The sequence below is a fragment of the Cebus imitator genome, unplaced genomic scaffold, assembly GCF_001604975.1.
Source record: "Cebus imitator isolate Cc_AM_T3 unplaced genomic scaffold, Cebus_imitator-1.0 Scaffold77, whole genome shotgun sequence".
Taxonomy (NCBI): Eukaryota; Metazoa; Chordata; class Mammalia; order Primates; family Cebidae; genus Cebus; species Cebus imitator.
Genome location: NW_016107392.1, coordinates 3,327,628 through 3,354,242, shown reverse-complemented (window position 1 = coordinate 3,354,242; position 26,615 = coordinate 3,327,628). Strand labels below are relative to the sequence as shown.

Genomic DNA, 26,615 nt, shown 5'->3' with positions numbered 1-26,615 from the left:
TAAAATCAATGCCACACATGCAGCTGAAGCGCAGCCAAAGTTGACAGTAGATGGAAAGCTAAGTGCTTGCTACACCTCCTTCCTTTGACAGGAAAGCTCCCAGTGAGAGTTAATGTGATGAGCAAGGAAGACATTAATTGGGGCAGGAAAAGCCATTCAGAGATGGTGTCCAGGATCACAGCTGGCAAAGTTACCCAGAACCTCAGTGCTAGAGCCCTGACTCCTAGATCTTGATTTAAAATTCTGAGAAAGAAGGAGAGTTGATTTTGTTATCAGCAAACACTTGGTCTAAAAAAGAAGCCACAGTGAAAGTTACTTGTTTGGGGCTCTCTGTTAGTCTTACCCTCACTTCAGAAATTCTGGTTGGCAAGCAGTAGCTGTAAGTACCTTTGCCCCAAGGTGCTAGGCACTGGGAAGTGAGGGTCTGGACTCTACAGGCAGCCCTGGGGGTGGGAATGGGGTAGCCCACTCCTTCATCAGCTCCCAATTTCCTGTAGCACACCTCATAGCTAGAAGACTCTGGAAGGTGAGAAGAAAGAATCCTTCTGCAGGTGTGAGGTTTCCAGCTGAAACGGTATCCGATTACCTCAGCCCCTGCTCACTGGATCTCAAATTAGCATCGGTACTCCATTTCCTTCATCTGGATACACACCCCCTTTGGACCACAAAACACTGGACAGAAGAAAAATGGGCTTTATTTCCTTGAAGATTAATATCAGGAGAAATGTCCTCTGTATAAAATTAATTAGGTGCCTGCGACCCTCACCCCAAAGCCAGCTCAGTGATACTAGTTGAAGTAGAAGGTATGTTAGGATAAAAGAAACTCAGAAAAAACTTGTCTAAGGGCCAGTACTGCCCATGACAAGCCCTGTTAGGGGTGATTCTGCCAGGAGGCAGGGGGTTGGCTCGTTAGCAGTTAGATTGCTTGGCTCAGGATTCTGGGGTGTAATGGGTCCCCATGCCATGAACTTGAAGCTCCTCCTAATTCTGGTTGCTGGAGAAGCCAGTCTCTCTGGGTGGACCTCACAGGCGGAAAGCCTGCTGCCCTGGATACCTAGCTCTGGCATGACATCCCCACCTGGATGATCTAGAAGCCTTGCAGATGCGTCCTGAGATATGTTTCTGCCAGCCCCAGGCGTGGCCTGCAACCTGCTCACCCTGAGGTCAGCATTTCCTGGAATGACAGGGAGGACACACATAAAGGAAGTGTGGGGACATGGCAGGAGGCAGCAGCTCTCAGCAGCCCCTAGGCTATTTCCCACATTACTGCAAATGGTATTTTGCCCCAGGAGGCTCATAATACTGTCAGAAGGATCTCCAGGCACCCCTAGACCTCCCCAGACCCATCAGAAAAGCCAAGGGGTGATGGTCATTAGCCCTTGGGGAGAGCTTCCTGACAGAGTACTGAAAATTAAATGCAAAAGAGGGGCCAGAAATAGCTGTCCCTGAGCTCAATCTAAAGTACAGGCACCTAGAGCAGTGGGGACTCATAGGATCTTCCTCTATGGTTTGAGAGGTCCTAGCAAAGTTCCCAGTCCACATCTTACTCCCTCCACTGACATGCTGAAAGTCTACCATTGCAACATGGTCTCTTTGAGGGTCAAACATCAAGCTTTCTCTTTCTTCAAACTGCACCTTAGTGTACCTCCTCCATCACCTCTGTTTCTCTGTGGCCCAAGGCTAAACAGAAGAGAGCCGAGAGGTTGCAAACAGCAGGGTCCCCACTCATCTATATGGTTATTTACTGAGAATTAGGGAGTGCTGTCCTTCCTCTCTGGTTGGCCAGAACTTGGTAAACAGAAGGCATCTTGGGGAAAGAAAAGGGCAACCCTTCCTGAGCAAGGAGATGCAGCAAGCCTTGACCAATAAAACATGAGCGGAATGTTAGCTCTTAGTTGCTCCCAGCTCACAGGTATACACACTACAGTGTATAGCACCAAAGCCTCTCTCTAAAGAAAGAGTAAGAGAGGTAGAGAGAAGATACCCAAGTACTTGGGGCAAAGTTCAACTATTTTTCACTTGGAGATAGAGAGATAGTGATAGAGACAGAGATGATAGAGATAGAGATAGAGATAGAGATAGAGACGGAGACAGAGATAGAGATATAGAGACAGAGAGAGACAGAGACAGAGATATGACTATTTTCAAACCAAAAGTATCAGGACACCTACTCAACCCACAGACTGTTCTAGTAAACACAGGGCCTGTGGTCACTGTAGATGGGAGGAAGAGTAGAGGGTGGCAGAGACAAGGATCCTGGGGGGACAATGTGACAATAAGGTGCCCCTTTTCCTTTAGGGGACAGAGAAGCAATGGCAAATCTCCCCATGGTGTGCTATGCATTGGAAAGACCACCTCCAGAAGACCAGAGCAGGACTCTCTGCTCACAGAGGTCCCATCATCCTCAAAATACACTGACACACTCCATTTCCAGACTCTCCGAGCTTTTGTTCCCTCTCCACAGTGGCAAATCACCTTTCTCCACAGTGAACCAGTGGTTCTTTCCTCTCTCAGCGTGTTGCTGGGAATAATGCAATGTTTCCAGCTTCGTCCTCATGCAGAGATTTCACTGATTTCAAAGTAAGGTACCTGGGAGAATCGAGCGTGCTCTGAGCCAGCATGCTGCAGGGCAGAGGGTTCTGATTGGCAGGCTGGCTGTACACGATGAAAACCACACAGGAGAATCCCAGAGACCCTTACTCACCAGTTTAAGGCTATCTTTCCAGGAAGCCAGGGTCTGGGGCTGAAGACAGCTGAGATGGGCTGTGTTCATAAACATCCCCTGTTGGAGGTAGGTGAGGACATCCAAGTATGCAAATACCGTGTACACTAAACACACCTCTCTGGTCTCCAATGGACTACTTCTGCTTTCTGACTTTGTTGCAGGCAAACATTGGCAGATGCCCCATCCTGCAATGCTTGGCATAATTATCAGGTAGGTGCCAGGCAATAATTACTCACTAATGGTTAGCCACTGCCCTGAGCCAAGAGTCTCCTATCTGCTCTCCCTACACCAAATTCAGAGTCTTGGGTGATAAACCTGAAAGAAAAAAAAAAAAAGTAACCATTACCATGGCCTGGCAAGAAAAACACATTATCTAAGATATCACGGCTGCAGGCCCTATAAAAATAATGTATGTTTACATGTGGATGGCTGATCTGAGCACAGATTGAATATATAAACGTGGCTGTTAAATCTAGACTCTGGGAAAATTCTGAGTCTTCCAAAAATAAAGGAATCCCTACAAATATTTTTAAATCTTTTTTAAGAGGTCATACTCTGACAGAGAGCTAGATTTAATGCAATGAGACCAGCCACCTGCTCTTCCTCCCTTCCCATTTGCTTATAGAACCTCAAGGCAGTGGGCTTGTTGAAGCCCAGTGTTAGAAACAGATGTGACTATTTATAAACCAAGAAAACTGAAGTGTTTTAACCCAACACAGGGTGGCAAGAAATAGAATGACGAGGTTTAGGAACCTGAAGGCCAGGCAACAATTTTCAATAATATTATCTGTCCATTTATTGAGCATTTTATATGTGTCAAGCAGTGTGCAAGCTATTTCCTATGTATTATAGCACTTAATTATTAGAGTAGTCTCTTGTTTTACTCTTTTAATGATAAGAACACTGAATATCAGAGAAGACAGGTAACATGTTGATGCTACACAGCTGAGTAGCCAAGGCTTGAGGATGTCTGTAAATTACTTTAAAATGTGTCAGCTGAAACAGGGTGGTATAATGTAAGTTAGTTCCAATCCCCACCCAAGGATGATTAGTCAACATCTGAAGTGTTGTAACTAACCAGGGCTGGTGACTTAGCCTTTGAAAGCCTTGTATCAGAGTCTACGCTGTTTGTTAAAAAGCATAAGAGATGTTGGAAACAATTTATCACGGGAAATTAAGCAGTGTCAAAGATGGATAGTTGGTTAGAAATGCCATCCAGACATCTCTGCCCTCTGGGTACAAAAATCTGGCAAGCCTAGAGCCCTTTATGGCTCCATTCTTGGCCTAGGGGTCCTATTAGGTCTCTTTCATCTCTCAAAGGATGCTGTCGTCTAATTCCACTAGAAGGCAAGATGAAACCTGCAACCACATTGCCACATCTGCCTCAAATAAATCTTCCTTGAAATAAACTTGTCAGAGTTACTAAGTCAGTGCTTCCCAAACTTTCTCACTTCCTGACACTTGCAGAAACTGATAATATTTTTACTATACCCTGGGGTCAGAGAGGGAGCCTCTGCCTGCTGCATGCCCCTTGTGCCCTCTGGCTGTCCACCTGTGGGTGTGAGGCAACCCACTACATCAGCAAACCTTGAGACCCTTCCCTGACACACTGATTAAGGCAGACAGCAGGATCCACACTGAGCTTCAAAAACAGGTTGTATGGCTATTTCTGTGCCTGGCTACTAACAAAGATTGGTAGGTAGGGTAGAATTGAGCCTGCAACTTGCTTTTGTAGGAAGGTTGTAGAGGAGAAGGCCCACAGCTCTCACTTGCCTGTAATCATTGAAAGTGAGTCCCCACATAATCTGCCCATCGGGCATGGCCAAGCTGGCATAAGTTGGGTTGCAGTGCCAGGCCTGTCTGCCTCCAAATACTATCCTGGGTCCTGGGTGCTCCCCTGCTTCTGGAGCCTAAAGAAAGTGAATCAATGGTTATTTGTTAAACCCAAAAGGGAAGCTCTTCAGAAAATTCCATGTCAAAGTGTTCTATCCTTGGTCCTGCACTGTTTTGTACTTTTATTGGTAATTTGAATGAAGACTGAGAGTCACATTTATCAAATTTGCAACTGACAGACTCCAGGACTTGTGAAGGTCAAATTAGATAACATGAGAGAAGTCATTTAATACTAGAGTAAGTCTCAACCCATTGATGAGAATGGCACAAAGCTTAAATACCCTAGCAGCCTGAAGAAGGGTCAAAACTGGACCCTCAAAAAGAAATTGAAAGTGACAAACATAAGTTGAAATTTTAGGCTGCAAAAAATATTAATGGATAAAGTACCAGACGGCAGAATTTTGTGTAAAATACACATACAATGAGGGCGGGAGAAGCTTAGAGACTCACTGGTTACGAACCAGCAGTGGGATGGGGGCTGCCACAAGATCTTACAGGAGCCTCTGCCCAGCAAGCCTGCCACACGGATGAATTCTGACATTGGGCTTTGCTATCCACACCTCCTGCAGTTGGTGACATGCACCTGTGATCAGCCACAGAATCAGATGTGGAGTCAGACCTACAGACACCATGAACAGTAACGAGCTCTCCATCAATGCAGAAAGCAGTGAAAACAAAGAATCCTCCATCGCGTGCTACTGAAGTTGAGTTGTTCCCATCCCCTGCAAAAGCTCCCAACTTGCCATCACAGCCAGGATGTTTGGCTCAGAGAAAAGAGGTGGGAGAAGAGTTTATCAAAACCTACAACTTGCGATATTCTTCACAGAAGATGGAGGAAATGGAAGGAGGGGGGCATAAAGATAAGCAATCAATTACCAAGGAGCAACTGTTTGTGCCCTTGAATAAAAATCTCCTTATTTCCTTGAATTTTCCTTTAGTTTACCTTAAAAAGTTTTCACCTTTGCAAAACCTTAGGACCCTTTTGACCAAAGACAACAGGAAGCCAGCCAAGTTTAATGGAGTTTTCATCTTGGAAAGGATGTTATCTGCAGCCCCTCTGTGCCTACCAAGCATTATGGTAAGTCTGTGGTCTAGAGCCCAATTTGTTAGATGCTCCGTTTAACATCAGCTGATGAAAAATGATAATTGTATGGAAGAATAAACACCAAGACCTGGACATCACTGCCTGCAGACTTCCCCAGAGAGCTACTTCCCACTTCCTGTAGATCCACAGTTGTTTTAGGATGTGTAATGCCCTCTACTGTCAGACCATTCAAATACATCTTTTTTCAAGCTCAGAAAACCAAGTTTAAGGTAGAGAGAGAGAAAAAAAAAAATCAAATAACCCATCACAACAATGTTGAGTCCAAAGGGAACTGCAAATGTGTCTAAGACAATGCCTGCTTTCAAGAAGCTTGCAATTAAGTGGGAATATGAGATGTAAATACTGAAAATATAAGCCCATAAATTATATATTACCAGGAAATTCTTGGCAGGCTGAATTTTCAGAAAGTCTGTACGTATACTACTGTCTTCACACAAAAATGGCCCGAGTTGGCTAAGGCCTGGTATGTCTACTTGTAAAATTTGTTACCTGGTTAAATGCTGTTCTATATGTAGCAATATTTTAAAGTTTTCAAATATAAGTTTTAGGTGAAAAGGCCATTCTTTCAGAACAGTATGTGCTGGAGAAATGACAGTTTTTCAAAGTGAATTTTCTATATTTGGTCATGTGATATTCTGCAAGCTTTTTTATAAAAGCTCTCTTGAACATTCCAAAAATGAGCATCGTCAAATTAAAACAAGAGAACTTCTATTACATTGCTGCAAATCCTAGATGTAAATAAAATACCATTTCACTCAATAATGATTGCCAGAAATATAAATACAGTTTTAAAAAATTATTTAATTCGTTTATTTTTAAGGATTTGCCAAGAAGGCTTTGGCCTTGCTAGTATAAAACCATGGAAGAAGGAATGAAGGAGAGTGAAATGAGCTTCGGCAACTTCATGCAATTAGGCCTGGGTTTAGCAAAGCTCACTCTCCACCCACCACCCCCAACACTCGGCCTGGGGCCAATGACAGCCAAGATTCTCTGTCCAATTTGACACCATGCGCAGGGTCAGTACCCTGCCTCTTTCGTCTTTGCCTACTCTCTTAGATCTAATCATCCAAGCATAAAACCAGCAGCCCCTTTGAGAGTATGTCATGACCCCAGGTTAGTAGGTAGTCTCTAAACTAAAACATACGAAGGTGATACAAGAAAAGGGAAAAGCATAGGGATTCCCTACCTTCCTTGCAGGTTCAGAGACAGCCTTGGAGAGGGCTCAGCTCACCAATCCCAAAGGCCTCACCGGCAGTGGACAGGGGCATGGTGAGGGGATGTAATGAGGACATCCCCAGGAGGCGTCCACTGCTCTATTCCAGTCCTGACCACAGATCGCTGTGGTTAGGTTACTTCTCTTCTTAGAGTCCCAGGCCCTGCCCTCTGCCTCCTAGTAAGGAAACAATGTGCCACCAGATAAGCTGGGAGAAACTGCTGAATTCCCTGAGACCAAAAGTGCAGCTCCATAAATATATAACATGCTGAGAACAGTGGATAAAATGTACAAGGGCTGGGAAAAGAGGCGTGAGGAGGAATGAACAGGAATCCTGCCATGTCTGTGGGGTTTTTGAAAGGTTAGAGCTCAACAGCACTTACCCTGCCCCCCGTTTCTCCCCACAAGACAGCCCAAAGTACAAGCCAATTTTCTTAGCAGCTCTGAGATGCCCAGAAGCAATTCAGAGAAGTAGATCCATCGTTTCACTTGACGTTGTACTGCAATTTTGCAGCTAAAGGCACTTCGGGCCTGAACTCCCTGGGTCCCACAGTCTTGAAGAACTGGTCTAAAGGATGCTGGGGCTAGTCGGAAGCCCAGCACTGTCTGGGGCCTCTCCCCACCCCCAAGTCTCACTACCTTCCACAGCAGCACAGAGGTTTGAAAGCATCTGGAAGACTTGAAGGAAGTGGATATATCTCTCTCTAGCACTCTGCTCAAATTAGTGGCCTGTTCTGTGCCGTTTCTATGGTATGAACACTGTAATGGAACACAGGAGTCTACACCTCCTGCAACAAATGAAGACCACTAAATTATAAAGCTCCCCTGCAGAAGGCAAAGCACCTGTCACTAGTATGCTAACCCATTCATTTTTTTCCCACATATTGGAAAGAGAACAGATACTGCTTGAGTGTTTACTAGGCCCTAGGCTGTGTCTGGTATTTTAAGAATACCTTCATCATAGATGCATGAGGCAAAGATACAAGAAACAGGGGGTAGAACCTGGAGATGGACTGACCCACCTACAGGCATTCCAATCATAAAAATTGTTCATTGACACTCCTGAACCAAGCCAACCCTATCTAGCGGCCAGGTCCTACCTGCAGGCCTTGATTGTCCTACCTCCCAGAATGTAGGATTAGACCAACAAGACATTATTCCTAACAGGCAAGGTCAATATTTTAATCATCAATCTCTTAGTTCATGGTGGAGCTCATTTCCCTAGACCACACTGTCTTGAGCATGTGCTCACTGAAGTTGGAGACACGCGCCGAGGAAGGGAACAAGCAGAACAGAAGCCCAGGCGTGCTCTGTTCCAAGCTTGCTCCATAGCACTCTGAGTGCTATTCGACCTTCCAGGACCGTTCTTTTTCCACTGGAAAGTAGTGGGACTCGCCTAAGGGAAGGTGAATACCCAGGGTGCATTCAGAATGATTTCAAGTACTTTGTCCAAGACAGTATATTTACATCAAAACATGAACCACTTGAAAAATGTAAGAATCTCTATGTGGATCTTCTTGCTTCTTTGTCAAGTTTCTGCCAGATCCCAAAAGGAACTTCTAAGTCTACAACTGGGACCAGAAGTAAACAGCATTAGGTAAGCATGAAGATGACGCTGCCAGAGACACAAGAGCCTTGTATCTGCCGGCCTCCAGGTCACCTCCACCTGCAAATCCACATGTGCCTCAATTCATCTTGTCCAGAAAAGACTGCAGCACTCCTACCCCACCTCTCCCCCAACAACCTGTCCCAGCCCAGATTTCTCCAGCTCCATGAATGGCATCGTCTCCCACAAGCTGCCCAGGTGGGACACCTGCAGGACAGCCCCCCTCCCTGTTCTTTGCTGCCCACCACCTTCACCACCATATCCACCATCTGTCAACACCAACTCCTATGATGTACTTCTCAGATCAGCCCCTTTCTCTCCTTTGCAGTCACCTTTGATCAGCCCTGGTTCAGGATGCTCTGATTTACTTCAATAGCCTCCCTTCCAATTGTTCTCCACCAAACCTTGCTACAGTACAAATCTGGTCTTGTTGATTCTCTTCCTTGGAGATTCCCCAAGGCCTGACTGCTGCCTGATGGAGAAATCCCTTAGCTGGACACTGACAATGGTCCTGATGCAGCCTCTGCCGTGTTGCCCCTTGCCCCAATTCCCATCTCTGCCTTGATCTCCTGCAGACCCTGAGGGCTGTGCTCTCACCTCCCCATGCTGCTTCCTCCATGTGGGATCTCTGCTTATGAGCTCACAAATTCAGCCTGAGGGATCCTTTCAAACAACCTCTAAAACTCAATTGGATGCCCCTCTTCTTCCTCCTCCTCCTCTTCCTTCCCTTCCTCCTCCTCCTCCCCCTCCCCCTCTTCTTGCTCCTCATCCTCCTTCTTCAGGAGGCCTTCTTCATGTCCTGCTTTTCATAATGGGATGGGTATCCCTCTTCCTATTCCCAGAGCACCTCCTTCATGCCCCAATCTCATGTAAATTCCCTATTCCCACGTATGCTGTGGCCATACTAAGCCATGAGCTCCCTAAGGGTGGAAGTAGATCTTTCATCTCTGCACAAACTCTCACATAGTGCCTAGCTCATAGTAGACACTCAATAAATATTGCTTGAATTGACTGATTGATTAATCAATTAATTGGTTACATATTTCATAATATCATAGCAACTTCTCTTACTAAAATATGCAAATATACGTGTACGGAGCTTGGTGAAAGGTAGGCATTGAGGGATGTTACGAACCCTTTTCTGCAGTCCCCAACTGAACCTACTACTACCAGGATCGGGACCCCCCCCCCGGGGACCCAGGCCTCTGGACTCCTGCACTGACAGTCCCCTGCCACTGTCTCCTGCCATCCCTACTGTATTCTCCTTTCTGATCCTCTGCAAGTGGCTTTTATCACTTGCACCTCCTGACCAGATCAGCAAACATACTGGAGCTGGCAAAGGTGTGACTAGAGGCCTGAGCTCAGTTTTCATTCTCTTTGTCTTGATTTTCTTTGACCTTGTATGTAAATAGACTCTTTCTTCTGATGCTTACCCAGCCCTTTAATATGCACAGCCACATCCATCCTCACCTCCTGGGCTGCAGGTGGGAAACAGCAAGGGCTTATTCCTGGCTTTAAAGAAGAGAAATTGAGGCCTAGCCCAGAGAGGGAACTCACTGAAAGACATTCAGCAGACCTAGGATTAGAAGCTCGGGCTCTCCATTTCCTGGCCAGTAAATAATACTTCTTCAATTGCTCTGAAAATGAAAACCTCGGGATTATTTTGCAGAATGAAACAAAAATAGGCCTGGAGAAGCCATAGCCACATTTCCAACAAGCTCCATTCACAGGGCACCGTAACTTACATAAATGATTTCCTATTACACTGAAATTGTCACTGCAACACGACAGTCTTGCAGCTTCCTTGAAGTGTTCTCTTTGTTGTTTTTCTGTACGAATCCTCCAGGATGGAGAATCAAATACGGTCTGAGCAGGAAAACAAACCACATGACACCTGCAGACCCAGATTCCCCTTCCGCATGACTTTTCCTGAGGACCAATGAGAATGCCATGAATAGCTCCCCATGGGCCCGAGCCCTCTCCCACCTGTCTTCCTCCCAAAGCTCTGCTGTATCCCTGCAAATAGGATTTCTTTCTTGAAAAAAAAAAAGAAAAAAAGAAACAGTTTATGAAGAAGAAATGAAGTGGTGATTTCCCAGCATGGCTGGGAATCAATACAAGCTGTTGTCAGGGTTTTCCTTACGCCTCTCCAAAGTCAAGAGCGACAGAGCTCCAGCGCTCGAGTTACAACCGCTTCACCATAGCAAGATATTTTTAATTTAAAACTCACTGCAGTTGGGTTCGAACTCAGCTGGGACTTGATTTACTGCTAATTTATTTCTCTGATTCCTATAATTCTAAGCTCAGTCACCAAACAGTTTAATGCTGATAGAATCACTAGTGCAATGCTTTATGAATGGGCGTCAGGGGAATTTTGTTAGTGTGTGTTAGCAACTGTTATGCACTCTGGAAAGGAACAGGGTGCCTGCGTCAAGTATGGGGAGGCTCTATGTTTGATCATGTGGATTACCAGACAGTGTCCCCAAGTGATTCAAACCCAAAAACCATTGACGGGCTACCCCCTTTTACCCCAACCCACACACACACTCACACACACACTGTCTCTCTCCTTCTCTCTCGCTCTCATACACACACACACACATACACACATCATTACCTATGTAAGATGAATGCAGTGAAAATGCTTCCCATGGGAAATGCCTGACTTTACTCTCTGCTTACTATCCAGTGGTGGCAAAGTTTTCTCTTCCCAAGAGAAAATTCGTTTCAACCATTCAAAGTTTAGGGAGGTGTATCTTAATAATTCAGCCTTCCTTTGTTAATTTGATAAAGAACATTTATGTTTATCAGTTATATGGAAGCCTCTTATTCAAGCAGTATGGCTGAGGAAAAAAAAATGGAGAAGGTGAATGTCATACTCACATATTTTGCAAACATCTATCTTGACCTGTTATGTGCAACCAAAAAGCGCCACTTGTGGAAAACATGTCCACAAACCTGTCAGAGCTGTATTCACGCTTCTTGAAATGGTTTCTTTATGAAATACACACCTGAAGGCAGACTGCCTGGCCACAGTCACTAAAGTTTTGTGAGAATTCGCAGTCATTTTTGGGAGTCTCCAAAGCAAATGACAAGGACAAGAGATAGGCAGTGCCTCTCAAAGTTGGGGTCACATGTCCCTATTTTATCAGTACAGTGAATTCATTCTTCTGCTTTTTTCACCTCTGAACTAAACTAAAACTTGAAAGCTTCCAGTTGAAGGCCACCATCTCCCAGAATGCCTTTCTATGGAACCCTCTTTTCAGGAGACATCAATAGGCTTAAAAACACCCATACAAAGAGATCCCCATGGCCCAATAACCTGAAAAGCAGGGGGCTAAGAATAAATAGTTTGCCCAAGAACAGGTCTTCCTCATCTTTAATTCACTCTTGTGTACCTCCAAGAAGAGGACAAAAGAGAGGGTGTCTGCAAACTTATTTGGCCACAGAATGCTTTCTTCATGGAGGGTTTTATGGACTAGTCTTTGGAATGTTCTGCTAAATTCAGTTTAGTCTTCATTCGCAATCTATCAGTGCCTAACCCATAGTGAGTTTTACACAGAGAGAAAACATTCAATTCCATGTGTTTCCATGTGCAAGACCACCGTACCTACCTGGCCCTGACCACTATGACCCAGGAGATGCCGGAGGGTGACTGAGGGGTTCAGCCTGCACTCATCCAGGTTCATCTGAATCCTCGGGAATGACCGGCCAGCCCGACTTGATGTGATCCTGGAGAGCAGGAACCCACCATATTAGCCTGGTTCACACTTCCCCAGTCTTGACATTTTTAAGGTCATTCTTCACCTTGTCCTGTTGCATTTATTCCTTCTATTTTTACAGCAAATATTTATCAATTGCTTCCAGTAAGATAGGCTCTGGGTTGGACACTGGGTATACAAGAAGTAAGCAATGGTCCCTCTCAACCTAAGACATAAGGAAACACATAATTCCCATAGTTATCATTGCCGTTTCCCTAGCAGCTTCTTACTATTATTAAAAAGCATGAATTGAGTTCTTGATTAGATGAAAGACTGCTTGAAGCAGGGGCTGACCCTACCTTCTGGGAGCTGCAAGTCTCAAGCAGACACTCTAATGCAGGCTCATGTCTCTAGGTCGGGTGAGTTGCTCACATCAATCAGTAGTTAGGGACAAGTGCAGTTAGGGAGGAAGACAGGGTCAGAATCTAATGGACAGGAGAGCTGGGAAAGAGGTCACAGGCACAGCATGGCCATCAGTCCTCTGCCCAGCCTGACCCTAAAGGGCCTTTAAAGCACAAGAGTAGTAAAAAATGATGAGGGGCAGGACTAGCTAGAGGCAATGACTTACAGGAAATATTTTACGCAGAAATGTCCCCCGTTGCAATATATTTCAATGCTTTCATTATTTCTGAAAACTAGGAGAGTGGCAGGGGTCATCACGACCTTTCCTGCTCCCCAGCAGCCGCTCTATCCCTGAGATACACACCACTCTGCAGAAGGCTCGCCGCTGTTTAATAAGCCCTAAGATGTTAGGAAAGCCTCCTGAAATCGGGCTGGCACCCATTCTTAACACGGTTTCTATTTCGGGTTTAAATTGGGTAACCCACAGTGTAGTCGACTAGTGTTAACATAGACTCATGAGTTCTGGGGCTCCTAATTGGAGTACCCTGCCCCGTCTCGTCATCCGACTCTGTTCTGAACAACTTCACGTTCCTTGCATGGAAACCATTATCCCAGACTCCCAATTTATGCATCTGCCCAGATCTGCTCAGTCTCACCTGACACACCCCACCCCACCCCAATTCTGAGCTACAGTCATTTTTCCTGTTCCAACTGTTATCATTGCCACTGCCGGCAGCAGCTTCTTTATCATTATTAAAAAGCATGAATTGAGTTCTTGATTAAACAAAAGACCGCTTGAAGCAGGGGCTGACCCTACCATCTAGGAGCCACAATTCTCAGGCAGACACCCTAACACAGAACCACATCTCTAAGTCAGTGAGCTGCCCACATCAATCAGTGGGTAGGGGGCAAGTGCATTTAGGGAGGAAGACAGGGTCAGTATCTAATGGACAAGAGAGGCCCCAGTGATGCTTTCTGTCGTTCCTTTGCTCCTAAAGTTCTCGCTGTCTTTTCTTCCTTCAGAGACAAAGGCTGGGCTCCTACAGGGTTAACCCTGGCATACCTACCGCAGGGAGAGTGAAGGAAGCCCTAGCCCTAGGGCCTGACCCGCAGAGGCTCTAGCTTGACCTGGTATCCCAACCCCAAAGTGAGGGGAGTTGGCTGATGCCTCATGGGGTGACCTGTGACCAGTGAGCTACAGCAGACCAGAAGGACCCGAGGATTAACTGCTGGCTGTGCCTCCCCACCACAGACTATTCTGAGACATGGTATTCACACCAGGCTTTACTGGATACCTCCTGAGTGACGGAACCACCAGCTGTTTTTCCCTGGGAAGCCGAGGCCAGCTTGGTAACACACTATTTGTTCTTCCTTCCCTCCCTCTCCTTCTTTGCTTCACTCTTGCTTCCTGGGACTCCACCTCTCAATAAAGTTGTAACTCACAGCTTCTGCCTTGAGCTGTACTTTCTTGGGAACCCAGGCTGTGACTGGGGTGAAGGACAGACAGGCAGAGGGGGCAAGGCCCAGGCTCTCCATAGCTTTGACAAGAACAGTCCTGCTCACATCTGTTCTGTGAATTAGAATTCCAAATAAAATCTCACTGGAGTAGAGGCTTTCACTGTATACATATTAAAATATGTTTAATCACCAATCTAGACCAAAACCAAACTCCTCGTTTTATAAACAATAAACTAAAACATAAAATGCTTTTCCCAAGTTCCTTTAGCGAGCATTATCTACATCTATCTATATCTGAAGCCTAGCTTTTTCCACAATAGTGGTTTTTAAGCAAGGGGACATATGGGAATCATCCAGGAACCTAAGAAAACGGACACATGCCTGAGTACCTCTCTCTTTCCTTGGAAAGACAAGGGCAAGATAGGCTGTGGAGAAGGTTGAGCAAATGCTGAGACCAGAGGTGGACTCTCTGCCTGCCTGGCACAATTCTGCTTGAGAACCTATTGCTTACACAATCACCAGGATCCAGTACTTGGTTTATGTAATACAAAAGCTCAGTGGAAATTTTCACCGTAGAAGCCACCCCTTTATTCACATTTGAGAGTAGACATAGGAAAGTGCATGTCTTAGCTCAGTGTTTCTCGGTGGATTCCAGGTCCACTACACAATATATCTACTTTTGTGACTTCACAATCCATGTGAGCATATTAAAGGCTCTGAGAAGCCCTGCAGCAAGGAGTAACTTTAGCTTTGCTTTATGCTCAGGGTTCTGCAAACTTATCTGACTGTGAAAACTTTCTTGTGTGTAATGCCTAGTCACTCCCCCGCATCGTATACTTTGGGAAACTCTGCTCTATTTTAAGTGTTACTTTCAGGAAAGCAGGTCTGAGATGGAGAGGAAGAAAATGAACTCCAACTGACTCTAGCAACGTTAGCTGACATTCCAGGCAGGCTGCTTCGTCTGCACATCCTGATGCCTGCTGCTGTCTTCCTCTCACTCTCCAACCCCGCCACAAGAACGGAAGCAATCCACCAGCCACGCCTTGCTGACTTCTTTCCTGTTGGCCTCTGGGCCAAAGCCAAGGAATGATTGGTTCACCTTCTAGTTTGAGCGTCCACATTGCCAAAAGGGAAATCCAACTGTGCTCATTTGAGAAGAGTTCAGTGAGTACGTCAGATAAGGAACTGATCTTGAGTGAAGACCAGGAAAACCTCTGAACTGCCATGGTTTACCTTTCCTACATTTCCAGTGACCTCTTCCTCAACTGCTTCTCTCCTCGCATTTTGTAATGAAAATACTCTACCCTGCAAGACCCTGGGAATTGATTCAGCGAGGCTCTGTTCAGCACATTGACTGCAGAGACTCTATCCTCTTAGCTAGTGATCTGTTTTGTGTTAGAGTGACAAAACACCCCAAAATCCAATTTGCTGTTGCGAATCCTGGTTCATGGAGGAAACGCTATGGAGGGGGAGGGAAAGATCCAAGCTTAGAAGGAAAAGAAGGGATGCCTGAGATCTTGCCAACACCTGCTGGTTTCCGTTTGCACGGGACTTTACCTTGCAATGTTTTATCCACTCATTCCTACTGCTGCCCAGAGGGGAGGTAATGGAATTCCAAGTGCACCCTTCTAGCCACCTCAAGTTGGACAGAACCTTCACTTACCTCACAGTGTAGAGAAGTCAAAGAAATAATGCACGGGATAAAGGCTTTTTTCTTTCATTTTCTTTTGGAGAAAATGAAAAAAAAAAAAAGGCAAGTAACCAAATTTCCTCACTTGTGGCTGTTTCCTAAAATATTCAGACCAGAAGGACTGAGCTTAGCCCTGGCTTTGGAGTGGGACAGAATCCAACCAGGCCTATGAGCTCCTTCAGGGCACCCACACCTTTTTGCATCAAGATGTAATTCCTAATGCTTCACCTCAGCCTGCACCATCTCAGGTGTGAGTTATTTTCTTTGTACAAATGGGGACCTATCAAAATTCCTGTAAGTGCTACAGGATGTCTATCCCCCGACACAGTCCATTGGCACCAACATCCGATGAGTCTCTGCTGCAACCACCACAGGATCCAGGCACCCAGCATGGCATGATGTCCCCAGGCACAGATTTCTTCCCTGCTTCTGGATTCTGAAGTCGGAAGCTCTAAGGGTAATGAATGAATGAATGAATGAACAAATGTCGAGCACCTACCATGAGCTGTGTAATGGTAAAAGAATCTTCGCTCAAGAGTGAAAAAACTATCTATCCCTTAGCAACCTGGGGCCTTAGACATGTCACCTAAACTCTCTAGTCAGCCTTGGTTCTATGCTATCAAAATGGGAATAAACAATACCTACCTTGCACAGCTACTTTAAAGATGAAATGAGAAAGTGTTGTTTCCACAATACCAGCAATTTGAAGCAGTCACCAGGGAGAACTAGACTCCTATCAGAATCAGAGCCTCATAGAATCAAAAGCAAAGATGAGGACTTCACCCATTCATTCATTCACTCACTCCTTATTTTTTCCCAGGAGAAAATGGGAATTGACAAATGAGGTGACAGGCCCCCTCAGGACCTGAGCACTCTACTAGAATGATCCATGCAATTGTATAACTCACCAACAGCCAAGGAGACAACTCATCCCCCTTGATGAATGGAGAAATCAAGGCTTAATGAATAAACACATTTGCCTGGCAACACAGAGGTAGTGCAAGAGACTAGGGCCAGATATTCTAAACTTCCTCTCAAGCACTCACCCACAAACATCCCAAAGGGGCAGCAATATGGTGAGCACGTAAATTCTAAGGAGGCAAGCAGCACAGTGATAAGTAAGGTCAGATTGCTCACAAGTGAGATTTGGCTCCATCACTAAGTGGCTGTGTGATCTGGGACAAAGTCCTTAACCTCCTGCATCTCAGTTTCCTCCTGGAGAAAATGAGGACAGTAATAGCCTATTTGGGTTGTTATGAGGCAAACTACTTAAATAGCGCCTAGCCCAAATGAGTGCTCGATACATATTGGCCACCATCATTATTAATTATCATCTTCCATTCCACTGTGTTTACAAGAACTGAAACCAATACTAACGTCCTCACAACCTCTTCCCTTGGGAGGCTGATGCCGCAGGACAGAACAGGGTGTGGGGGCTTACACAGACTCACACAGGGACTCAGGAAGCTCTTCCTCCAGGCTGCTTCATACCATGCAGGGAAGCAGCCTCCTCCTTCAGGAACAAGCCCTGGGCTCTGGGAATCAGGACCCCAGCCTGCCTTTCATTTTAAGATCCATCTCTTACCACTTAGCAGCAGAGCCCCCTTCAGTCTCCCTGCAGGCTCCACCTTCCTGCCACAACTTGAATGCTACAGCCTGGTCAGTGAGGACAACGTGAAAGAAGAATGAGAAAGTCTGGGCAGCTAGAGGGGATCAGGTGGGAGTCTGTGGAGGGAGCAGTGGAGCTTGCGGCTTTTAAAGAGACAGTGTCCTGTCTGCAGGTCCCCGTGCGGACCAAGCATAGCTCAGTAGAGCCTATAGGCCAATTACCCTCATCATGTGCATCTCCCAAACAGCCGTTTGATTTATTAGAGAGACGTCTTTTTAAAATGCCGCTCTTAAATATAAATAACACTTAATCACCCAGCTGTCGTTAAATTCGTGTTATATTGATTTCTTGGAGTGCCGCAAATTTGAGGGCGAATGGGCTGGCGGATGTGCGGGTGTGCGCACAAAGCCAAGAGGTAGATTAGCGAGTGGTGGGGGCAGAGAAGTAGAGTTTGGGGGAATGGGAAGGGGGGAGTCAAGGGAGGGAAATGAACGTACTCAATAACCCAGGGCCTGAGCCAGGTTCATATTGGGTAGCGCCGGACACAAATAAGAAGAGAGGAGAACGCTGGCACATCTGTTGCATAGTCTAATGACAGCCAAGATCACGGTCGTGCTTTCTGTATTGCTCCCGCCCCCTCCTAACCCATCACAGAGCCGCTCCAACAGGTCTCTGATGTGCTTTGTCTGCCTATGCCTTCTCTAGCTGAGGTTGGGGAGAAGCAGCTAAGAAATGCCCCCTAGCTGGCTAGGAGGAGAGAGATCCGCTGCGATTTCTTTGCATCAAAGCCTGATGATAACTATGAGCCAAGAGTGGTTAATGACCCAGCCCCTTTAGCTCTCTCCCATTTCAGAACTGCTGCCATCCTAGAAAGCCCCCACTTCATTCCCAGCAGCCCTCACTGTGATGAAAAGGATCCCGAGGCCAAGTGTATGTAGGCAGACTCTGCCGTGCAGATTTCCCTGTCTGCAGGGAGTAGCAGCAGCAGGCGACAGAAAGGCACGGAGAAGGAGAAAGGGAACAAGTTGACTGCCTTGGAGTCCTCCAGAAATGTCTGCAGCATCCCGGTGGGCATTCAGGATGAAGTCCTGGGAGGACAGAGGAGAGCCCCGGGAGGACATGATTGGGCAAGAAGGAACAGCTTGTAGGTGACCCACACCTAGTGCTCACAGGAGAGCTGCCTTAAACACAGTCTACCAGGCAGTGAGAGTCTGCTGAAAAGAAGCATTCGTGGCTGGGGTTCTTCTAGAGTGACTCCCTTCCCAGTGAGAAAGACCTCAGATAACTTAAAAAGAAGGGCACAGAAGAGTGGCAGAAAGGGTGAATGACAGTGTGGCATGCTCCAGGGCTGGGCAAGAGAGCCAGGAAAGCATGATGTATATTCCGCTTTACAGAGATGTTAATTAATGCCTGCCTTGTCCTAGAAACCAAATTGGTACCTAATGCTAAGTGCAGAAAGTGCAGGGATTTTTTGAACCCAGATGTTTAGCTTATAACCAGCACAATGACTGCTGGCTTTGCATTAAAATGATGGATCCTGAGGCTGCAAATACATGAGAAAGGAAAGAGGGTAGGGAGGAAAGGAGAGAAAGGAGTGGGGTCTACAGGGAAGATGCAGTCATTTCAGGAAGATGCTGTACCCTCTCCCTTTGCCTCTTCCAGGTCCCAGGAGGGACTGTTTACCTTGGAGGCACCCACTGTTGCTGGAGCTCATTATTTCAGTTGCAAACCATGTGCTGTTGCACGACTGGTGGGACCTGCCTGTCCACGCCCTCGAGGGTCATGTGGAGAGAAATGTTCCATTTCTTCCACAGCCCGGGAGACAGAGGTGGACCCCATTGTCACACATGGCTGGGGGAGCTGACCACATTTAGCCAGACTCTGAGAATGCATGTGTGTATATATCTGGCTGTGTGTGTGCACACGCCCACCATTCTTAAAAAGCAAATAAGGTTTCTTCCTCCTACTGGGGTCTCCCCATTGTGAGAGATTTGCTTTATTCCATCTACCCTTTTCAATCAGTCAAAGGGCAGCTCACACAGCACACAGCGGGAATACAATCTCCCTCCCAGGGCATCTGCGTTTCTCCCCAGCCTAGTCAGAGACCTTTGCAGGAGCTGAAAAAAAGTTTGCAAATCGCAGAGTCGGGTGCTGAAAAAGCCCTTTCATTCAGCACCCATCTTCTGGATTTACAAAAACAACCCAAAATCTGCGCCCAGCACTGAGGCCTCCTTGTTCAAAGGTATGTTTGCTCTTCTCGCATCGTGTTCTGGAAGACCCCCGACATATTTTTTCCACTGGTGGGTTTGTGGGATACTCTGAACACATGATCTTGGACAGAGGTTACAAGCTTATTCAGTTTTGGGACTGAATGATATGGTCAGGTTGCCCAAAAAGCTACGTCAAAGGGACAGCTCCGGAAACACAGGAGCTTGTACATGTATATTCAATTCCAAAATACTGTTTGATTTGGATCTCACATTCTTCTCCCTATGACAACTGAGACCCTAAATGAGTTGTTCTTAGACCCCAAGAAGGGAACTATGGAAAAGCCCCTTAGAATCCCAACCATTCCCTACCTCCTCCAGAAAAAGTTAAAATGAGCAGCCTGTGAAACTCCAGCCAGGGAGAACAATAATGAAAATGCTTTCGGGAAACAGGACCTTGAGGCATGGGCTTTTGGAGAGTGATTCTACACTCATAGCAGCCGGGATCTGGGGGACGCTGGCAGACCCATGAATGCCTTGCCTCCTCCGGTGGGCACTGCCGCCGCGGTAGTGAGGGTGGGGAGCCTCCTCTTTTGGAGGACTACACCCCTCGTGCTTCCCCCTTCTAGTTCTCTTTCTCAGACACCTCGAAAGACATGTGACAGGAGAGGCACCGGGGAAGGCAGCCCCACGTGCCCAGGAAGGTTAGGGAGGTGAGAGGGGACCCAAGCCCTGTGTCACCAAGTCCTGTCTGCTTGCTGCTAAGCAGGGACTGAGGCTGTGAATAAGGTCATACCTTTTAAGGAGGATCTGCCCCCCACGCCTTCCCTAGGCAAGCAACACACGCGGTGATGCTGTAAGCCCCTTTCTGCCTGAAATCTCGGCGCATTCCCGGAGAAGCAGTACATGCTTCAGAAAGGCGTTTGTGCTGCCTCTTACTGGGGAAACGCAGTGTCTGTTCCATATGCACCGCCCTACAGAACTGCAGCCCCAACCGCCTATGTGGCCTCCTCCCCGCGCGCTGGGCCACCACTCTCTCCAAATATGAGTCCTAATATATGTAGGTCTGTCTCCCTTTGAAATCCCTGGGTGTCCAAAGGCCACGGGGCCGCGATGACACTGGGTGGGTCTCCAGAGACCTCCCATGACTTCTTCCGTTTTAAAGCCCAGCTAGGGATGAAACGGGCTGGGAGCTGAAAAATCGCTCCTTCAGCCTCCCCGGGTGGGAGGCACAGCCGGTAATACACAGAATCCCACCCCGAAAGTCCCGGGGAAGGGAAGGAAGAGAATTCTGAGTCCCGGAGCGTGAGAGGGGAACGCACCCGGGAAATCCCTGCTCCAGCCGCTGCACCTCCGCGGGCGCCCAGGTGGGACGTGGGCAGGTGCGCGAGCGCCGTGTGTGCTGGTGTGGATCTGTGTGTGTGCCCGCATGTGTGCGTGTGCGTGTGCCGCGGGCTGGCTCCGGGGCACCGAGGACTCCCGGGCCGGCCCGGGTCTCTCCGGCCGCGCCGCCCTCGCCGCCCGCCTGCCCGGCCCCGCGCCCCAGCCGGCCGGCTCCTTACCTGGACGCGCCGCGTTTCCTTCGTTCAGCCGGAGCGCCGCATTGACACTGCAGATGGAGCCAGTGCCGCTGCCTCTCGCCCTCCTCTGAACGTGTGCGTGTGCGCGCGTGTGGCTGCCTCCTCCAGCCCCAGCTCCGAACGCAAATACTCCACCGAGGCACAGGGAAACCGCTAGCAGCCGGGATACGCGGAGGACGCCGAATCAGAGCCTGCGGGGCTTGACAGCTCCTCTTGCGGCGTCCAAGGTGGGCGTAATGTCCAACAAAAAGGTCGGAAAATGGGGATCGATTCCTAACACCCCTTTCCTCCACCCAGCCCCGGAGCCCGAGCAGCGGCGGCGGCTGCTCTCGGGGGCTGCGGTGGCGACGCGGGGCTGCCCCCCTTCGTCCCCACCCCCGCGGGCTGAATGTCCTTGATGCCAAGCGGGCACGGCGGCGTCACTCCGCGCCGCCCATGCTCGCCTGGTCGGGCCGCTGCCCCGGCGCGGCGAGTGCACTGGGGACCCGCCGGGGAGCGCTCTCGGAGCCTCTGCGCGCCTCTCTGGGCAGCAGCGGCCGCCCCCCGGTAGCCAGCGGCCGGCCGCGCCGCAGCAGCCCCCACCCCTGCCGGGGGACTCGCCGGGCAGTGTCCAGGAGCCGGGGCTGGGGGGCCGCGGGAGCCGCCGGCTGCTCCCCGGGGAGGCGCGGGGCTGCGGTGGTGGCGGCGGCCGCGGCTGGCGCTGCGGCGGCGGAGAGCTCGGCCACGGGCCGAGCCGGGCCTCCCGGGAGCGCCCCCAGCCCCCCGGGCTGGCTGCTAGCAAAGTTTGCAGGGGGCAGGGAGCGGGGCCGCCGCTGGCTCGGCCGCCGCCGGAGCTCCGGGGCTGCCTGCTGCCGCCGCGGCTCGCTGCTGCTGTGCATTGAAGCCCGGCCAAGCGCTGCAAAAACTCCAGCTGCCTGGCGCTCTCTGGGTCCTCCTCTCCTCCCTCCCGCCCTCCCTGCTTCCCTTCCTCCCTCCCTCGCCTCGCCTCCTCTCCTCCCCGCCGCCCGCCGCACGCCGCCTGCCGCCCGCCGCCGCTCCCTCTCTGGCCAGCTCTCGCTGGCTCGGAGCTCGAGGCTGACATCCAGACCGAGGGAGAGCGGCCGGCAGAGGGGGCAGGGGGCTCCTCCCTACACGCTCCCACCCGCCGCCGCCCAGCTTGCTGGCTCTCCCCCGAAGGGGCGTTTGCCGACAACCTCCTGTGTACCCTCGGGCCGAACGGAGCCACCCTGGCGGTAGCGATGGGGAGCGGAGAGGGGCACATACAGGGGTGACCCGGGCGCACGGCGTGAGCTCAGAGGGAGGCACTCAGCCGCCTCCCTCGGAAGGTGCGGCTCTGGGCGCTGGCCGTCGGAGGGACCCTCAGGTGCTCAGAGCTGACACAAGCGCATAGTGACATCCAGGAATACACCCATTCCTAGTCAGAACCCCTCCCAACACCCCACCAAGTTACCCTCACATGGAACCCAAAGAGGCCGAGGACACCAACGGCAGCAGGGCTGCACGAGGGATCCTGAGTGGCCGAGTGCCCCGGAGCTGGCTTGGTAATCTGACTTCTCCAGTCATGTTTATACTGAGGGACTGACCTGGCTCCTCTCTTCTCTGAAACCCTAGATCCTAGACTACATCCAGAACAGGCCATGCCATCATCAGGGTGATTACAGAAGGTCAAACGAACAAATCGCTATATGGCTCTGGCTTAGGCAGTGGCGATGGGGCGATGGGGCGTGGGTGGCACTACCTCCCAGACCTCTGCCTAGATCCCCCTAGGAATGGGCCCACCCACCAAGAGAAACCGAAGGGATTCCCACCTCTATTAACTCAACTCTCTGCATACGTCCCTCATCCTCATCCCCCGCTCCCACCTTAGTCTCAGGGAAGCGGCACCTTCAACAGTAAGCATTCCCTAGGATAGGCAACCATCAAGGATGACCCTCTACCTAAGGACCCATGGCTCTCAGCCTCCTCCCTCCTGTCTCTTCTCTAACTGTCCTCACACCCAGCAACTCCCTGCCCATTACTATCCTTCCCATCGAAACATCTCAGAGCCTCCTTATTAGGTGGACATGACTGATAATGGCATGAATTCCTACACCTCCCTATAGGGGTTATAGTCTCACAGAAATCAAAGTTGTATGAATTGGGGAGCCTTTGAACCGAGCTGTGAGATGACAGCTTAAACATGCCCCAAGGTGAGCAGCGCATGTAGGTCAGGCGTGGCCCACCCGGAGAGGAGCCTGCTGAAACTTTGCTCTCACCAGTGAGAAGATGAACCAAGCCTGAACGAGGAGGAAACCAGATGTTTGATTCTTTGGTCAAAGGATATTCCAGGAGACAACGTGGAGCCCTTTTAGTCTCTGGTTCTCTGCTGAGTATTGCATGGCCCAGAAAGCGGCAAGGAGTTATCTTATTAGGCTTACGTGAATACATTGATCTGGCTCCACTCTTCCCAGAAACCCTGAATCCCAGACTCTAGATAAAGCACACAATATCAGGTTAGTTTCCAAAGTCCAGAGACACAGCATACAATATCAGGTTAGTTTCAGAAGTCCAGAGACACACATAACAAAATCACTCAATTCTGCTGCCTCTTGGACGCCCTTCTGAAGTGGAGGAAGCCCAGGGCCAAATGTCTCTCTCTATGCAAGCCTGGGATTGGCACGAGGCCAGCTGGGCACTGAGGATACAAAATTGAAGGAGGCCCTTACCCCCAGGTCCATGTAAGGCCTGTGTCACCTGGTCCTGGCACTGCGTCTAGGTGTCCCTTTTTAAATTGTTACACAGGATCATCATGTGCCATTCCCAGAAGTGACAGCCCAGATAGCCCCATGAAAGTCCCTAATGGGTTACTTAAGGAATATCGTTCAATAAAAGCAGGGGAGGAGGGACTCCTTTCGAATGTCTGTTGGCCGCTCAGCTTTCAGGGTATGCCATAAAATGCCGAAAGGAAGGGGGGAAGGTGAGAAAACAGCTCTGTCTCCATTCTCAGTCATTCTAGCATGTATTTTTAATACTATCTGATTGTCTTTTTCCTCCTCGGATGGTGTGTGTGTGTAAGTGTGTGTGTGCGTGCGTGCGTGTGTGTGAATATGGCTTGAGTTCCAGGCCCATTTCCTGATGGATGGACGGGAAGTCAAAGACCTTTTTTTTTCCTTTTTTCAGAGGTGGCAAATGAAATGTGTTTATTATTCTTTATCTCCTGTCTAGTGTGCGGTGTCATTTATTTTCATTCAGAGAAATGAATGCCATGTGGTGCCTGAAGAGTAATAACAGAGCCAAATGACAAGGAAGACGTACAGCAAAAAGCTGGACCAGCAGCCATGGGCAGGTGAGGGGCCCAGCCAGCTCTCCCGTTGTTAATGGTGCCATATCTCAAACTGCCTTTTCCCTGCTTTCCTTCCACTGAATAACACAGTGAAAGGCATACTGAAGGGGGCAGTTATCACATCAACGGAGAGAATAGCAGAAAGGGTCAAATTAGCAATAGCAGAGGATTTTTTTTTTCTTTTCAGTGGTAGCCCACTGGATTGACTCTCTTAGGTTAGGAGAATGGAATGGGGTGGGATGAGTATGGTCTCTATGCTGGAAGTTAGAAGATGCGTGTCCTACTCCTGGCTCTGCCATCGGCCAGCTTTATAATTTGGAGCAGGTCACGTCCTCTTGGTGATACCCATCTATCACCTGACACATATGCCCCCTTACAGTTGCAATGACTTTCAAAGGACATACCATCTTATTAAGGTGTTTTGAGACTCTATGGTAAGTACAAAACACATGTAAGGAATTAGAGTCACTTTCCGGATGAATGTATCTTTTTTTTTTTTTTTTTTTTTTTTTCAAATAGATCAGTATAAGGAGAGTAAGCCTTCTGCTATCTTGCCCCTATCCCATGAATAAACACACAGGCAAAGGCAGCATCTTACCACAGTTCAAAACATGTTTCTGCATTAGCCTTTTGGTTCTCACACCTCCTCCACCCCCTCCAATTAGTGAGGGCTAAGGGAGATTCGAGTAGGGCCATCTAGCTGTCTTCTGCTGGCAATGGCTCTGTGAGTCCCTCCCTCGACCCCTCGCCTGGTCGTGAAGCTGGTTGTGTTACTGTCTGGACCCATGGCCACAAGAGGGAGAAGCTAAATGGCAAATTGCTTCACGGAGTCCTGTTTTCTAAAGAAGCTATGTCTGTGGGACTTGGGTTGAGGTTTATTGCTGAGTTGAGACAGAAAAAGTATTGGCTCATCTCTCACAGCTGAATAAAAGGACCAGTTTAATAGGAGAGAGGAGAAGAAATCCTTACGTTTCCCTTCACTTAGCTACCACCATTTTATTAGCCTAGGAACAGTGCTGCTATTTAAGTTGATAAAAGCCAGATTTGCTCGTTAAATAAATCACCAGAGCCTGGTGGTGCTAGACAGACATTTTCTTTCCCCCAAGAGCTGCCCCCATGGCTGGGTCTTGTACCTTGCACTGGAGAGAAACCACAGTCCGCAGCTTAAAAACCTACATTGTGGCGCCACCTGCAGGACAGCAGAAAAATCATCCGTCTCCCACAGCTCAGCCGAGGAGGCAGGAGGCGCCTTCCGCAGTGACATGGATGAGGCTAGGCTCCCCTCTGTCTCCTGCTTTCTGCACGTGTCACCAGATGTCCACAGCACACTCCAGCAGCTTTTAATCTGCAACCTCCTTGAATGCTGCCATTTGGAGAGATGGGCATCAGCTCTCAGGATTCTCAGTTCATTCAAAGTAACTTATTCTCCCCTCTGTCCCCTGAGGGACTAAGCCAAGGGTTCTGTCTTTGAGACTGGACCATGGAACAGTAAAGCAGAAAGCAGAGGTGAGTACCGTTCGAGGAAGGGAGGGGAGGAACATCCCTGTGTCACCACAGTGCCTACTAGTAGACTGAACTTGGTGGCTGGGTATTCTTAGCAGACCCAACTGTCCCAGGCTTCCCTAGCCTGTGGGTGCAAATGAGCACAGAGATATTAACGTCTGAATCTCAACTCCCAGCCTTTTCTGCCTAGATAAGACTTTGGCCACCACTGATAAAGCCCTCCCTGTCACCTCCCATTATATCAGAGACCCCCGCTGGTGGGTGTGCTTAGGAACAAATCTCACCGCTTCATTCACCAAAAGTGCCCTCTTGGAAATCCACTGCCCATGAGCCATTTGATGGAAGGACATCTCTGCATTGCCAGCTCCATGGTGCCCTCTGTAAGGGCACCTCCATCCGGCTGCACTGCTGAACACCGCAAGCTCTGGTGCTGTCATGGCTTCCCAAGCCACACCACGGGGTTGGTGTTTAGGTGGGGAGGACGTCCCTCTCCTCCTCCACACATACCCTGTGGATCTTGATCCTCTGGACACCAAAACAGCTTCCATGCCTCCCATGCTCCAAATCTTCCTCCCCTTCCTCCCCAGGCCCTTTCATACAC

At 48.7% G+C, this 26,615-nt stretch overlaps 1 protein-coding gene across 1 annotated transcript in view; it reads right to left on the bottom strand.

Moving 5' to 3' along the window:
* The window catches only part of PLXNA4 (plexin A4), a 457,741-nt gene extending 436,038 nt beyond the window's left edge, over positions 1-21,703 (bottom strand). The window contains exon 1 of the mRNA XM_017532531.2: positions 21,172-21,703. The gene's annotated coding sequence lies outside the window, so the exon portion shown is untranslated. The remainder of the gene's footprint in view (positions 1-21,171) is intronic.
* Between the last annotated feature and the right edge of the window lie 4,912 nt (positions 21,704-26,615).